A 17,663-nucleotide genomic window follows, 5' to 3' on the forward strand; every position below is an offset into this window, starting at 1 on the left:
GATTCTGTTTACTATTATAATCCCTTCCAATGGGCAAACTAGTATTTATTGCAGTTGTAGGAAGAGCAGGTTGACAAATTGCCATAGGCATCCATGAAAAGGTTTTGTTATTAACCTGTTAATGGAAGAATTGAATCAGATAAGGATTCTGGAGGATGATTTTCCAGTAGATATGAAATTATGCTGAATTGCACATAGCCCAAGACCCACCAGTGGTTATTTTAGGTACATATACTAGAATACTTACCCATGTAAATGAACATGATATTAACTGAAACATCCGTTAAAACCATATACGTTTGGAGAAAACATAGTTGTGATCAGTTCAGGAATGATACAATGGACTGCTACAGAGTTATTAAAATGAAAATCTGTATGTAATACAGAAACATAGCCATGATATACCGTTAATCAAAGTAAGTTGAAGAGCAACACGTATATTGTGCTCTTTTTTAGATTAAAATCAGAAAACACCTACATGGCCTCATGATGTTGCTGTTAGGGTACCATAGAATCCATTCTGACTCATAGCAACCCAATGACCAACAGAAGAAAGCCATTCCCTGTCCTGCCCCATCCTCACAACCATCGCTACCTTGAACCCATAGTTGCAGCCATTGTGTCAATCCATCTTGTTGAGTATCTTCCTCTTCTTCAATGACCCTCTTGTTACCAAGCACAATGTCCTTCTCCAGGGATGGGCCCCTCTTGATAACATGTTAAAGTACATGAGATGAAGTCTCACCGTCCTTGCTTCCAAGGAGCATTCTGGTGGTACATCTTCCAAGGCAGATGTCTCTGTACTTCCGGCTGTCCGTGATACAGTCACTATTCTTGGCCAGCACCAGAATTCAGAGGCATCGATTCTTCGGTCTTTCTTAGTCATTGTCCGTCTTTCACATGCATATGAAACAATCAAAGACACCATGGCTCGGGTCAAGCATATCTTAGCCCTCAAAGGGATTTTTTTGCCGTCTAATGTTTTCCAGAAATCTTTTGCAGCAGATTTGCCCAATGCAAAATGTCCTTTGAGTTCTTGACTGCTGTTTTCAAAAGCATGGCTTATGAATCCAAGTCAAATGAGATCTTTTTGACAAATTTCGTGTTTTCTCCATTTATCATAAAGCTGCTTAGTGATGTTTGTTTTCATTATGTTGAAGGGGAATCCATACCGAAGGCTAGTCTTTGATCTTCATCAGAAAGTGCTTAAGTTCTCTCTGCATATTGTAGGTTATAATGAGCCTTCATGCCATCCTAATGGCTTCCAGTTTGAGGAGCCTTGGTGGCATACCGGGTTACAGGTTGGGCTGTTAAACTCAAGGTCAGCAGAAACAAAAATGAGACTGTCTCTCCTCAAAATGACTCACAGCCTAGAAATCCCTAGGGAGCCATTCTATTCTGTCCTGAAGTTAGAATCGGCTCGATGACCGTTGTTCGGGTTTCAGCATTTCGTTTCTCGGACTTGCTCGACATGCAGATTGAAGAAGTATGGTGAAAGGATACAACTCCTAACCTGAGTTTCAACATGCACTATCCCTTGTTTGTTTGAACCACTGCCAAATTTTCACCCACCCTCACATTCAGTACCATTGAATGAATTCTGACTCAGAGCCACCCTGTAGGGCAGAATAGAACTGCCCCAAAGTGGCTCTGTAAATCTTCATGGGAGGAGAAAGTCTCATCTTTCTCCATCATAGTGACCGGTAGTTTCGAACTACTGACCTTGTGGTTAGCAGTCCAACACGTAGTCCATTGTTCAATAATGTCTGCGTTCTGTTTGATCACTTTTCTTTGAAATGGGCACAAATACAAATGGTAAACATGTGCATTTAAGTTATAGAAATTTAGCCAGGAACAGTTGTAGTGCTTTGAGAGGGAAGAAAGTAAGAAAGTAGTTCAGACAACCCAAAACGTGTTGTCACCTTACTCAAAAATATAATTCTAATACCAAGAAGCTCCCCCAGTTTTTTCCCCCAGTTCGTCTTTTTGCTGGGGCTGGGCGAGGGGGGGAGGGGCCAGTTCGCCTTTTTGCTGGGGCGGGGCGGGGGGAAGGCAGGGTTTGTTCGTTTCTTTCTTTCTTTTGGATCCTCCGTTTTGCTGTCAATCTGTCTGGTGTAGATCTCTGACTGACCTGCCAATTCCATTTCCCTTTCTTGAGGTTTTCTTCTTTCTTTTCAATTCCACTTTCTCTCCCCAGTAGTCGAAGTCCTTATTTCCTCGTCCCTTGAGCATTTCCGTTGCCTCCTAGCCATCTTGCAGCCAACAGTTTTTCTCCCCAGGCAGCCACTGCTCCCTGTCTTTGACAGGCTACCAGAAGGGTCTTCCGAACCCCCAGGTCTGCGCACTCCGTCTTCTGGGCTTGTCACTGGATATGTAACCCCCACTCCAACTCGTACAACAGCCTTCCGCAGCCTGGCCCAGCGCTCCTGATCCCAAAGAGTGATGATCCTCCTGTAGCCGGCAGGATTCTTATAAGGAAGGCACTTCTTGTCTGTCTAGCTTTGTAAATCACTTGGGTGTTTTCGTTTTTGTTTTTTTTTTTTATGGTGGCCAGCCTTCTTCGGGAAACTCTTGTAGTCCCCACTTGTCACTTTTTATAAACCTTCTTTTACTGTGAAGTATGTAAGTCCCTCAGCCGTGTGTGGAAGCTCTCCAAGAGGGGAAACCATGTCCGTTGCACTGATTGATTGATTAGGTTAACACGGATTTCCTTAGGCTTTCCCAGTCAAGGGACAAAATAGATCTATACTTCCCTGACTTGTGTCCTTATCAGCTAATGTAGGACCTTAGGCCCTGACGAAGTGTCCCTCGGGTATTGCTGTGAGCTTCCAAGCGGTTCAAGTTGTCTACCATCTGGCAGAAACCGTTTCTTTCCTCATTTTCTGCTCATGTCCACTGCAGGGGCACCAGTGACCCCCCACTCAGGGCCAGTGCTGTGTCTGCTGGATATCATCGTGTTCACTAGGCACTGACCTCCTGTAGACACTACAATTATATTTCTTTGTGCTTCCCACACTGCTGTGAACCTAACAGTCTTTTACAGACATTAGTTGTTGAATGAAGGATGGCGTTCACTAGGACATGCTTTGAATTGCTTTCCTAGTGGTGGAGATAAGTTGCACCGATTTATCCTCACGCTCTCTCCAATCACCCACCGGAGCAGCAGCAGACATTTGCGAAGCGGTTATGCAGCAGGGCTGCGGGCCCCCTCTCTTAAGCTGTGTAACAGAGGAATCCTACCTGCCAGGGTTGCCAGGCCAAATCAGCGTGCCCTGCTCTGACGCGTTTTGATCCTCATTTGGAAACTTTCTATCTCTGGGTCTTCAAAGTTCAAATCCAAGTAGGAGCTGCTCTCAGATTTCAAGAAAGTTCAGCTCACACCTAAAACAAAGGTGCTTTGTGCCCATCTGTTAGGTCCAATAGAGAGTTCCCTACCACAGTTTTCACAAGGAGAAAATTGGGGAAGTAAAACAATCAGAAACACTTCTCCCTGGTAAGGAGTGGCTCATGGAAGTGCAGCTACGGGTACATGGACAAATGCGCTGCGGGCCAAAGCGTGGAGGAAGGCTGATCCGAAGACACTTTATGGGTGTTTGTTTCCTAGGCCTTTCTTAGGCCAGGCGGTGCTTAACAATATTACCATTCAAATGGTCCTCCTGAGGCTTTGAAGTTAACAGACCTTGGGGAAAGAGACCTGTTCACACTTGGGGTTGCAATCCACTGGACCCAAGGTCAAGTAAACCTGGTGGTGTGAAAGGCTCATTAGTAGAAGCTCAAATGGTAGGAAATCTATCTGAGCCCTTCTAAAATACCTGAAAGAATATGGAAATACTCTATCCTTATAAATAACAAAAGGTAACTCTACATATAAATTAGGTTAGTAACTTCCCATGACATCTCATGATGGGTGTGACATATGTTAAAAAAAAAAGCTGCTTGTCTGAAATGCTTATACTTTAGTGACAGATATAACATTAGAAGTATCTAAAAGGCAAGTAGGTGTCAACTTTTCCCCAAACTCAACTCTCAAATAAACATTTCTGGAATTTCTATGACGTGCTCCATTACATGGGTCTCACTCAAGGAAAATACCATAAATAATTCCATATTCATACAAAGGAGAAATCGGGAGTGATTCTTTACTTAACAAAAAGGATCAACTCCTGGAGAGCATGTAATATGAAATTTGATTTACACAAATGTATGTTCTCATCACTTTTCTTCTTCTCTCTTTAGTAAGAAAAAAACCACTTTTCTATTCTTTTCGAATTATGAAAGTCATGCTCATCTTTTAAGAGCGTTGAGGTTGTGTGACCGTTTCTGCTACTCCAGCCTTTCCCATCCACTCCTCCTTTGGTTCTGGCTGCCTTGTGAAGGAGGTAGTCAGGGCAAAAGTTCCCACCTCTTTTTTATTTTGTTTCATCTGTACATTTGAAAAACAAACAAACCTATTCTCGTTATCAACGTGAGTCAGAGTCTAGCAGAGCAATCTCTCTTGCCCGTACCCATCAGGTTGCACATGGTTTTTCCACCATCAGAGAGATGCTGTAACTTTTCTTACTGCTCCCCTAAGGAGCACAGGAGGGGAGGGCCTCTGGTGTCACATGTTACCAGTTGGCCTGCTAACTGCAGGCTGGTGAGTCAAAAGGAGGAGAAAGAAGAGGCTTTCTGCTCCCATAAAGAGTGGAGACGAATGGATGCAATTGAATCGTGGTGCTGCTGAAGACTATGGAAAAGGACCATGCACTGCCAGAAGAAGGAACAAAACGGTCTTGGAAGAAGTCCGGCCAGAAGGCTCTTTAACGGCAAGGATGGGGAGACTTTGTCTCATGCACTTTGAACATGTTGTCAGGAGAGACCAGTCCCTGGAGAAGGACATCATGCTTGGTAAAGTGGAGGGTCCAAAACAAAGAGAAAGGCCCTCAAAGAGATGGATTGACACCAGAGCTGCCACAATGGGCTCGAGGATAAAAAACGATGGTGCGGATGGCACAGGCCAGGGCCGTGTTTCCCTCTGTTGTGCAGAGGGCCGTTAGAATGGACTGATGGCACCTAATAACCAAGCTGTACAGCCCTGGAACCCCAGAGAGGGCAGTTCTACTCTGTCCTAATATGAGTCCGAATCACATTAATAGCAGTGAGTTTGGTTTAGCTTTGGAAGGAGTAGAGGTCATGTTTTTAGCCCAGAGGCCCCAAACCAGACCCACAGTCATCAGGTTCATTCAGACGCAGAACGACCCTATTGGACAGAGCAGAATTACCCCTTTTGGTTTCTGAGGTGCTCACCTTGCGGTTAGCAGGCCGGCTTCATAACACATCAGGGTTCCTTAAACAAACACAACAGGAGTGGATCCCCAAACTGACTGTGCATCGGAATCATCAAGGAGTCTGCTAGAAATAGGATTCCAAAACCTTATTCCAGGCCTACTGGCTCAATCTCTGGTAATAGGAACCCTGTTGTAGTCCGTTGCCATGGAGTCAATGATGACTTACAGTGACCCCACGTGGTGCAGAGTAGACATACTCCATTGGGTTTTCAAGACTATGATCTCTCAAAAGCAGTTTGCCAGGCTTGTCTTCTGAGGCACTGGTAGGTGGATTTGAACTGCAAACCTTTGGGCTAATAGTCAAATGCTTAAATGTTTATGGCATGCAGGGACTCCAGGAGAGAACTGAAATGTTTATTTCAAATGATACTCCTGTACCTACCTCAACAAGAGGATCCTGCTTTCTCTAATTTCGCATAGCATTTCAGGTTAGGCTATGAATCTATTAAGAAGGTTTGCACATTCATCACCACAATCAACTTTGGAACATTTATTCTCTCTTGTAGCCACTGCTGTGGACTTTACGTTCCCCCTGACCTCCCCTTCTGTGCCCCCCAATAATTATTAATCCTGTTGCTATCTTGGCTGATCCACCCATCCTGACTTCTCTATACAGAAAAATCCCTACCTTTGGCATAGTATCTGCTCTGCTTCTTCTCCCACTAGGGGATTTCAGTTTTCAGTGCAAGGGCGTCTTTCAGTTCCTTAGCGCTGCTACAGTGAGTTTAAGGTAAAAGTCCAGTTCACTTTGTGAGCTTTCCGCATCAGGTCCTTTGGGTGTGGTCTCTGAAGGGTCTGTGTGTACCTTGAAAGGCTAGAGTCTAATGTCCCAGTTGCCTATAGCATGTTGCCAAGGTCATTAGGAGTTGGGAGAAACGAGATCAGGAATGCCTCGTTGGGAGCATAATGTTCACTTAGAGGGTATAAGTAACATTAAGGATTTTTCTCACTGGCTGGCTGCCCTCCCCCCTGTTTACTCACCATCAGAAGTGTAATCGCCTTCTCTGATGCAGACATGTCCTCCCTACTCTTGCTCACAGTTCCCAGTGAGGCTGACTAGTTACTCTTGTAGGAGTGTCTGTTGACTTGGGATGACTGTAGAACTCTGCCACACGGCAGCAATTGTTCTCCCATGTTCACTGTGGCACAGTTCACAGGAGCAGGAGACAGAAAAGAGCCCAAATACCCATCAGTTGACCAATGGATAAAGGAACTCTGGTACATACACTCAAGGGAATACTATGTAGCTGGAAAACAATAGCTATGAAATCACGAAATACCTCATAACATAAATGGAAGTGGAAACTGTTATGCTGCGTGGAATCAGTCAATTACCAAAGGGCAAATATTTTATAGGAGTCCACTTAATATAAGGATTAAACGGAAGACAAAGACAGGCTTCTGTACTCAGGTCATGGAATCTTCTAATATTGTCCCCCAAACAACAAAGGAGTATGTCTGCCTAGTTCCCATAGATCATACATCAGGCTGTAATTTTTACAGACCCTTATAGAGTTTTTGGTGGGGTTTGAAAGGAGGGTGTGGCGTAAAGAGAACTGGAAAAGCAGCTTACCACCGCTTGTGTCCAATTTACAATCCCTGCAAGCAAATGATGGCTACCTGTAATTTTCACTGTTCAAATCGATCTCCGGATTAAAGGACACCATGTGAAGTATACTTTGACGCAAATATTTAGTACAACACCAACTGTTTTTAATAAAGCCAGTGTGCACTTACCTCCATCTCAGGCTAGCTGACATGACATAAAAAATATCCTGGTTTGGTTTTATGGGTGAAAAGAGTGATGAGTGGTTTGGAGCATATGTTCTGTATCTCAAAAACCAGAGCTGATAAGGGAACACTGGTTCCATTTTTTGAATCAACAGGTCAAATATACCCAGAAACAAGAGTTATAAATGCAGGCACCAAAGTGTATGCTGGCCAGGGGTATCAATTTCCTTCTGGGGAAATCCCAGCCCTCATCTCTAGAAAAAAAAAAGGCTCATTCCCTCTTAAACAATACTAAGCGAAGCCACCATTTGCCTGTCTAACAAATACTAGCCATGTCCAGCTCAGCTCGTTTCTCCAATTGGAGTCCACAGGAAGATAAAATCTCTGGCACCACACTGATGGCCATTCCAAGTCTATTGTGAGAAAACCAGTGCGCAAAAGGATACACCTAACTCCCCCAAACAAATCCTAACATAATCCATCTTTAGAAAGCGGGGAATTATCTATAAGAGGGTAGTTTGCTTAAAGCCAATGGACATCATCAAGCAGACTGATTCCCATCTCGTTTGCTCCAGAAGGCAGTCTGAGGGCTTTTATGACTGAAGAGCTCACTGAGGTGGAGGCGCCCCAAACAAAAAGAGGACCTGTTCGCCCTACCTGGTCTTTGTTCCTGCCACTGTCCTCACCTGTTTCCTCCTCTTGAAGACTCTGTACGTGCTCCACCTTCTTTTGATGTTTCCTACATCATAAAAATATTTTGCCCATAGAATTTCGCCACACTGCCACTGCAGGCTTGACTTTTTCTTCAGTGTAAGCTACGCTGAGCTGAGCGTGTTCTTCCCTTTTGGCTTTCTAACACGAGGTCCTTGCACATTGCGCTATATTATGTTACTTTGTCTCCTTGAGCTGTCCTGCGACATGCTCCATTCAGCTCTTTGACGTCAGCATTTCCTCCCTGTGTCTCAGCTACTCTACTATGCAGAGCAAGTGTAGTCTCTTCTGACATCTGCTTTGCTGTCCTTTCTCTCCTGGCTTTTTAATGGCCCTTTGCATCCTTATTGTCTGGTGTTCCTGAAGGCCTCCCACAGCTCATGGGGTTTTCTTTTATTAGTGTTCAATGCATCACAACCATTCTTGAGGTGGGGATATATTGACTTGTTTTCATTTTCTTCAACTTCAACCTGGCCTTACATATGAGCCACTGTCAGCCCCTGACCTGGTTTTAGCAGCTGAGAGTGAGCTTCTCCACCATCTCATCGCACAGAGGTAGTTAACTTGATTTGGGGGTATTGAGTCATCTTTTGTGTTGTTGAAAAAAGTTATTTGCTATAAATGTCGTTGGTCTGGAAAAATTCTACCGTGTGATATGCAGTCTTGTTTCTAACACCAAGACCATATTTTCCAACTACTGTTTCTTCCTCTTTGTTTCCACCTTTCACATTATCACTGCATCTTAATTGCGTGTTTGATCAACTTTAGACTGAACCAGTTGGGAGAATGCTCCAATTTCTGCATCACTGATTTTAATAGTTGGTGCATAAATCTGCATCACAATTGTATCGGTTGGATCTTCTTGGCTGTGGATAGACATTACTTCGATAGCTCTTGAAATGTTCTTTTGACAATGAATGCAAAGTCTTTCTTTTTTATTGTGTCATTCCCAGTCTAGTAAGTCATATGATTTTCTGATAAAAAATGGCCAATAGCTATCCATTTCAGTTCACTAATGCCTAGAATATTGTCGAATGTGTTCTAGATCATTCTCAACAACTTCCAAGTTTTCTAGATTCATGCTGTGTACATTATACATTCCAATTATTAATTGATATTTACAGGTGTTTCTCCTCATTTTCAGTTGTGTCCACCTCTTAGTGATCTTTACTGTAGCATACAAAGCCCCAGATCTCTCCTTTGAAATAGCTGGTGGGTTTGAACTGCTGACCTCCTCACTAGTAGCCCAAAGCCAACCACGGCTTCTTGGTGAATCTGACGACTGTGTGTAAATAAAGCAAGACTGGTGAGAGCCTACCTGGGGAAAGACCAGTCCATAAGCAAAGACGGTGGTCCAGGTGAAACAGTGATTAGGACTTGTGAAAAGAGGTAGATGTACGAGAGAAAAGTGGAGATAGATTATAAAACATTGCACTGATTACAAAACAATCCACCAAGTCAACTCCTGGGGCCAAAGACGTGAAGGAAAGAGGAATCTCTCTGTATCATGTACAGTGAACATACTTTTACTGTGCTTTTCTTTTCGCTGGTCTCTTGTACATTTTAACTTCTTTATCTTTTGTAACTCAGTCGCAATCACCTTATGCAGAGCTGTTCTGTTGGGCATTAAGTTGTTGTTTTTTTAAAGGAGCACACATTTTTTTTTATTAAATACTTTTATTGGGGGCTGTTACATCTCTTATCACAATCCATACATTCATCCATTGTGTCAAGCACATTTGCAAATATGCTGCCATCATTTTTTTTCAAGGAATTCTCTTTCCACTTGGGCCCTTGATATCAGCTCCCCTTTTAAGTATTTGAATTGTGGTTATTTCATCTTGGGAGACAAGCCACAACATTGTATCTTCAGGATTGAAATATAGTAAACCATACCCAATAATTCTGCCTGGGTCAGCCATCTCAGTTGGAATAATAGCCAAGAGAAATTCAAGACGACAAAGTGTATGTGAATCAGGAGCCTCATTTTTGAAAGTAGTATATTATTTAAAATAAGAGCTATTTAACTTATATTCAAATCAGGAATTTGGACCTAATCGGAAAGTTTAAAAGAAAGAAAGGCAGAGGGGAATGGGGGTGGGGGTGGAGGAGGATGAATAGACAGAAGAAAGAAAAAAAGAAAGCTGCAAATGTGGGTGTTTTTTTCCTTCATGCTGAGATAAAAAAAACCCAAAAACTAAACACGTAGATTAAACCGCTTTTAAAACATGATGCAAATATGAATACACTTTTTCCTCTTACATTTTAAAATCATTTTATTGGGGGCTCCTGCAATTCTCCTCTTTCTCTTCTATCTTCTATCTAGCCCCCACCTAGATTTTTCCAGATGTCTTGATTATTTTTAGATCTCCAGAGAAGTGTGTTGGTTAGATGCTATTCAGACAAATGATAGCGCATGCTGCCCCCCACCCCAATGACAAAGCCCCACTGTATGTGTACCATGTTTTACACATCAAATGCCTGTCGGTGGCTTCGGACACTTGGTCCTGTGAGATTACTATTGTTCCAATAATGCATTCGGTACATTGTGGTTATTGAAAGTTATTTTCTAGATACAGGGTTGAAGATGTGCTCTTTTGCTGAGGGAAGGAAAGACGCAAAGTGAAAAGCACACAGGCTCGACTTACTTCCGTGATACCGTGGAATCCAGAGGCTGATGCACCATGATCATTAGCATAGGACTTGGCTCCACAGTGAGCCCCTCCAACTCTCCTTATCATCTGTCCTGGCTCAGTAACAGAATGGCTGGCCTGTAAGAAGGTTTTCACTGGAATGGGAAGTTCTCCTATTTTACTGCATTTGGGAAGCCCTACTGTACCACGCCTCTAGTTGGTGTGCAGATTGTAATGAAAGCCATATGTGGGTTTATATTTTAAAGATGTTGTATGCCAATCTGTTCTGAATTAGGGGTTTTGAGAATACTGTATAGATTCGACACAAAGCTAACTGAAAGGTTAATCTTCCCATTGTTACACTTTAATTAGTGAGACCTGTCATTACAACTTTTTATGATGGAAAGTATCAGGCTTTCATCTTACTTTTAAGCCCCATTCTTAAAACAGCAGAAAAGAAATTGAAATGACAAAGGAAATTGCATTTTATGGAACAACAAGGACAGTCTTTAAAAGTCCAGGGAAGTTCACAAACTACCAGTGCAAACAACTTGGGAGACAGCATCACGAGGAAGGGGGCTTGTTTACTTACTGAGTATACATATTAGCAACCAGCGACCTCCCTTAATCGGCTCCAAAATCTAAGGGGCAAGGAAGAAGAGGACATTTCATAACAGCAGCCTGTAAGGGTGGCCTTTCAAGGGTTATGTCTCTTCATAAGCAGGAGTTTAGAGATGAGTTCCCAAGGCCTTAGTTTGCATACCTGTCTCCCTTCAACTTCTCAAAGGTAATCAACACACACGTATTGCAATTAACGGCAAATGCATTCTACTGAGTGCATTCGTTCATTCTCAAAAAATTGTTCGGACACCTACAGTAGAATTTCTGGCATCAAAAAAAGACAACAACAAAAAAAACTAAAAAAGTACTGAAAATGCCTAGGATATTGAAAGGTTTGCAGAATTTGCTTAAAATTTAGAGCCACGCAGCTGCAAATGTTGCAGAGTGAAGTTACTTTTATTAGATGAGCTACATTTAGCAAACTTTGACTACTAAGTAAATAATGCACTCAAAAAGTCCTCTGTTTAAAAACAACAACAACAGAAAGGGCTAAAAATGCCAGAAGTCTCAGACAAAAATGAAGTTTCTTTCTTTGTACAATTCCTTTCTGCAAACACCACTTATGGAGGCTTTATTATACTTTGTCTTCAAGATAGAAAGGGTTGATATGAATCAACATGCTGATTGGAAGAAACTTGTATTTTTGAGAGCAAATAGGCCCAAAATGCAAAAAAAAATTAAGTTGAAAAGGCAGTTTTCTTTTTACTTTTTTGGGGTGGGGGATGGTGGTGAAAAAAATGCTTGACCACTGTTAACAAAAACAAAGTCAAGAATGCACTTCCCTTCGTTTGTAGTGAATAAATACATTACTGAATATGGTTAAAACAGTTTTCCTTCACTGCTTCTACCTTTGGGCCGATTCACAATGGCATTTGCTTCTGACTGGGGAGTTTTAAACAAAGGGCAAGCTTCTCAAGGTAGAATAGGAAAAAAGAAAGGGGTGGGGTCTGAAAAGGGAGAAGACACAGCTTTACAAAGCCCCCCTCCCCTTCTAAGATACTGTTTCTCTTCTCTATCTGCAACTCAAGGGTGGACATTTAAAATAGAGGAAAAATAACAACAAAACAAAGAAACCCTCCTTTGAATAGCATGAAGTCAGTTGCCCTAACTATCACCAAGAAAGTGGTGCCCTAAAGACCAAGAAAGAAATTCTAAGTTTAAAATCATCTAAAGCTTAAAACAAAAGTAAGGAAATTTGGAGACAAACTCATTACTAGTTGGAATTGCTTGTATTGAAAAGACTTAGCAGACAGCCCTCTGTGGCTTAGAAAAGTCAAAAGAACTAAAGATCTCTCCTTGCTGCATTCAAATAGGTATTTTCTTTCATATAATGGGAAAACAATCCTTTAATGCCAAAAGTTAACTTCAGAGTTGGCTTTTCCTCCCAGTTAACGCTGCTGTAATGTCTAACATAAATATAGAAAAGGTGAAGGAATTATTGTTCTTCTTCATCATAGAAAAAGCAAGGGCATCATTTTCTGATTCAGAACGTGCTAGAAATTCTTAAGACAGCACAGTATTTAGAATGTTACCAATTTTAATATGCCATGATCATTGACACAGAAAGCACCAGAAAGCTGGAGGAGGACTTGGCATATTTAATGGGAAATGATCAGAAATACAAAAAGGCCTACGTTTTGCATGTAAGTTAAATGTTAAATCAAATAAACACATGCTGAGCAATCTACTCCCTGCTTGTAGATACCAATTTGTCTACAGAGCTACAACTATGTGGCTCTGAACGGGTGGCAGTTTTATCTTGGCGAAATGAAGTAGAATTGAGACAGTTGGGCGGGCGGAAGGGAGGAGAGGAATTGGCCTGAGACAAAAGTCATTTTGGAGTTCATTAATTGGCAGTCTTTTTCAATATTCTGAGTGGTTAAAGCACCATTGGGAAAGAAGTGTATAAATTGGTCACAAAGGTTTTTATTTTTGACATTTTCCATAGAACAATGCTTCTAAAACGCCCAGAACTCTCAGATTCACCTATGAGTGGGAATCAATTTGATGGCTGTCACGGTGGTTTGATCTGATCACTGGGAAGTCTGATTTCATTTGTCTGAGTTGAGCCCAAGAAATTTTGAGAGAGATGACCTACATCCCACAGACCAGTCTGCTCCACATTATTAAAATTTTGTATCAAATATCTAAGTAAGCAAGAAGAAAATGGCACTTAAGTTTTGCAGTCGATTCAGTGAAAACTACCTTTGATTTATTCATTCAACATTTATTTACTGGTGGACATTGTCTTGGCACAGAGTAGGTGCACAACTCCCTTCTGAATTGTCTGGATGAACACAGTCTGATGCCAGGACACCCGGTGGATTTAATGAAACAAGCCGTTTAAATAGACACAATAACTTCAAGATTAATATTGGATGTTTTCTGAAATGACTGAAGTTTGGCTTCAATTAGCTACAGCCACCCTCTGAGTCTTAGAATGCCTAATGAAACCAAGGAGGGCCAGCATGACAGCCTTGCCCGAGAACATTCTTCAAAGGGTAAACTAGAGAAGTTCCTGGAATGCTGACAGATTGTGCTTTGAATTTAACTGTTTAAGAAGGTTTGGAAAAGCCCATCGTGATACCAGGGAAAAAGTAGGGGGGCAGGACGAGGGAGCTAAACAGAACACAAGCTTGAGGCCAAAGCTCAATTTGAGGCGCAAGGAGGTCCCTCCCTTCTTTCACTTTAGACAATACATTGCAAAACTCAGGCATAACTATTCCAATCATTCAATGTACATTCAGCGCAGCAATTGCAGTCCTTTTTTGAGCATGGAAGAAATGGGTTTTAGCATCTATTTTACCTTGTGTGCACACAAGTCATGGGTCCTTCATTGACCACCACATATGTACCAAATATGTTTCCATATGGGCAAGCTACAGGATCAATGCTTCTTCTTCTCAAAAAAACAAGCAAAAATGCCTGAGACTATACACTTAAAGATATGAGTGCAAATTAAAAACAAATGCATGATTACCTTTCCAGAATGATTTTATTGTAATTAACATATTCACTCTGTATGTGAATACTCAATTTATATCACTTAAAAGAAGCAAGCATAGAAAATTTGATTTAAAAAATATTGTGTATCAAGAGTTTGGATTCATTCACTTCTATCAATTTATTTTCTTAATATTTGCTCTATAGAAATCCTAGTGGTTTATTTATGAACTTTAAAATATCTTGGGTTTTTGCTTTTAAATGGAAGAAATAGTTATTGTCCTGTGCGCAGATTCTTAAGCACTACATCCTAACTGTTCACTTATTCAAAATGACGACACTGAATCACAGCCCTGGGGTAACTTCAGTGTTCACATAGCTGCATTCTGCAGCTAGTCAATATGCACTTATATGGAATCTAATGGCGCCAGATGCATGCAATCTAGAAACATGCAAAGTAGAGACTAAGACTTCCTCAATTTGATGCACATACACAAATCAGGCCGATCAGCTATTGTTGGTTCCAACTCGTAATGACCCACGCACACCCGAGGGAAACACTGCTCAGTCCTTACAATTGCTGTCATGCTTGAGCCCATTGATGCGGTCAAGAATGAGTTGCATACATTTCTAACCACTGTTGTCATCATGAGTTGCCATTTTGGAGAGACAGAGAGAAGCCTTAAAGCACGAAAGCTTTCCAACACTGTAAACGTGATGTGAAGTTTCAAGTCCCCTTGGCAAAGACAACCAGCAGAAAGGTGCCCTCCATGTTTCCCCTAACCTAGTGATTTGTTCTTTTCTCCCACTCAACGTCTTTCACAACACTGTCCTCTTATTAGAGAAAGACTTGGGAGACTGCTTCCCTGCAGTCTCGTTTGCAAGATTAAATCTAGGATCTTGAACATAAAGATGGTGTTGCATTGTGTCCAACTGCATAATGCCATTCCATGGCAGAAGCTTCACCTCACATCTCTGAGATACCAGCAAAGTAGGCTCAACAATCACGGAAGGTTCACAAATGATCCAGGAAGGGATGCCTGATGGAACAGCTGAAGTGCATAATGATGGTGTCAAGATTTCTTTATCCAACGTGTCATTTGTTGGAAGGACCAGAGTTGTTGGCATGAGCTGTGGGTTATCAGCTTGTTAGCAAAGTGAAACATGATGGCCTGCTACATACCGGCGAGTGATGAGTCCATTGAAATCACTGATGTAGCTCAACTGAACGTCTTCATTTAAAATGTCAGTGGATGGAGGGAAGGAAATCCCTTCTGTTTGGGGTTACCAACTGCAGCCAATAAGATATCATACCTATGGATGGGAAAGTCTCCAAGAAATCCTATCAGCTAGCCAGTCACTTATTGTGTTGGATGTTGAGCTGCAAAAATATTATACGAGTGCAGTTTTTCCATGTAAAAAATGGCTACATATAATGATTTGTAAATCATTTATAGGCACTGGATTTGTTAAGATAGTAAAAATGTATTTTTTGGTTGTTCCCCCATATCATCTCTGCTTGTTAATGCCAGGACATTTCTCAGTGAGAATTGTTGGCAATAAGGCATTCCTTATTTCACCAATGAACTTACACACACACACACACACACACACACACAGACTTCTTTCCTAAGGGAACATATGAGAGTAGACTGTGCTGGTTGTCTTGACCCTTCCCACTCTGTAGTCATCTCACTTGTAGGACCATCTAACCCTGGATGGAACCGGGGCACAGCTCAGGACAGGGAGACAGTCCTTTTGAAATTGGCTATTTATTTATTTTTGAAATTGGCTATTTAATAGAACTATGCTCTTACTGGGTCACAACCAACCAACACGCAAGCTAAGTTTTACAGGGTTTAGCTCCAAATCTAACAAGGCAGAGTACATAGAGGAGGGTCAAGGAGGAAACGATAGACAATGATGATAAACGAGTTACACAACGGTGATAAACTAGGGAAGAAATAATGAGAGGTCCTCCAGGTCTCTGAGCAAAAGCCCTTATCATTCAATAGCACCACCTCCAGGGGAAGTCCTCAGTCCTCCAAATCAGGGAGAAGAAAAGAAACATTTCCTGGTCAGACAGTTCATTTGAGAAAATCTTAAGTGTGCTGGTGTTCTTGTTTTACCTTACCACAGCATAAATAGACCTACAATTAGGAGGAAAAGACTTTTTATTGTGGTAGGAGAGCGTTTCTACATTCTTTTTCGGTCCAGCCTCAATTTTATTAACAGAAAATAATCACTGCACCCTTTTAAAACATAATAAAACCAAAAGACCAAAAGTATGGCTGTAAAGTAATAAGACTGGTGGCTGCTATTTGTTCTGCTTTTTGAATCTTAAATGAAGCCCTCGCCTTCACAGTCCATAAACTTAGTGTAAGGATGCTGACATTGGTCAAAACATTTTGGGGACTCCTCTTTGGGAACTGCTCTCAGGGCCAGCCTCCAAACCACACAGAAAAACCAGTCCCATAACTCTGTAATCACACCCGCATAATACTAACATAAATTTGGAAAGGGGAAACTGAATAATTTAAGAAACATAAGATTTAATCTTTTTGTTACATGTGAAAGCCAATTTTCACATTATGGCATTGTCATTGAATTGTAATGTAATTTAGGAACCAAGCTATTGACTACAGTACAGTCTATCCAATTAAAAGTCAGCCATTAAATTACCATGTTTACAGATGTTAAGTACACAACTTATTTTTATCTGAGTGTATTCATTGGAAGATAATGAATAACAGGCATTTAATATCATTTTAATTTTATGTGTTTAAATATTCATAGCTCTGTTCATAAACCCACATGCCAGATCTAGTGATTATGCTTATGAAATGCAGTATTTCTTAGATGCCCGAGTCTCCATCTATTTTCTGGAAACTATATTAATTTGAACCGTAGTCCACACCACTACATTTTTGTGTGTGAAAGATTTGCTAATATTAAAAATAGAAAACAACCAAACAATAACGACCTGCCGGAAGACCAGAAGGGAACATTTGTTCAGGACCAACTCTGTGCCAGGTCTTTGTGGGCATGTTCTTGCTTAACCCTTAGCACAACTGTAGGAGGTACTATTACCACAGTGCGACTGGCGCATGCACAACTCTGTAGTTTACCTTTCCACGGCTTTTACAGCAACCCCACGGAATACTCCACTGCCTGTCTGAAAGAACACAGCCCTTGTTCTTAAAAACAAAAATGCAAAGAGAGAAAAAATCCCCACCAACATTGTTGCCAAGGATATTAATGGCAAATGATAGCGAGGCTGAGAATCAAAGATACATAGCATTCCTTGACTGGTCCAGAATCTGATAACTCTTAATGTAAATGAACCACAAGAATCAGAGGGAGCTGATAGTTTCCCCTGTACTTACAAATTCCAGAATCATCAGTCTACTCACCACAGTTTAAAATAAAACTGGATCTAAAGAACCCAAAGCAGTACTTTCTCTCAGGCTGCACTTTTACAATACCTCATCATGGCATAATCATGCCAAATAAATAGAATGATGGCCATTCACAGATTACATTAGATTACGGATGTTAAATTTAAAATGAGAAATCAAGTATCCGGAATTCTATGAATTTTTCTGAAGTGTCTTCATCTTCTCTAACACTACAGTTAATTAAAGACAACTTGTGTTTTAATAACACCTATATTCCATGATTCTCTAAGTGTGCTAAT

The sequence above is a fragment of the Echinops telfairi genome, unplaced genomic scaffold (genome assembly GCF_000313985.2).
Source record: "Echinops telfairi isolate 266 unplaced genomic scaffold, ASM31398v2 ScPeMD7_20;HRSCAF=75, whole genome shotgun sequence".
Classification (NCBI taxonomy): domain Eukaryota; kingdom Metazoa; phylum Chordata; class Mammalia; order Afrosoricida; family Tenrecidae; genus Echinops; species Echinops telfairi.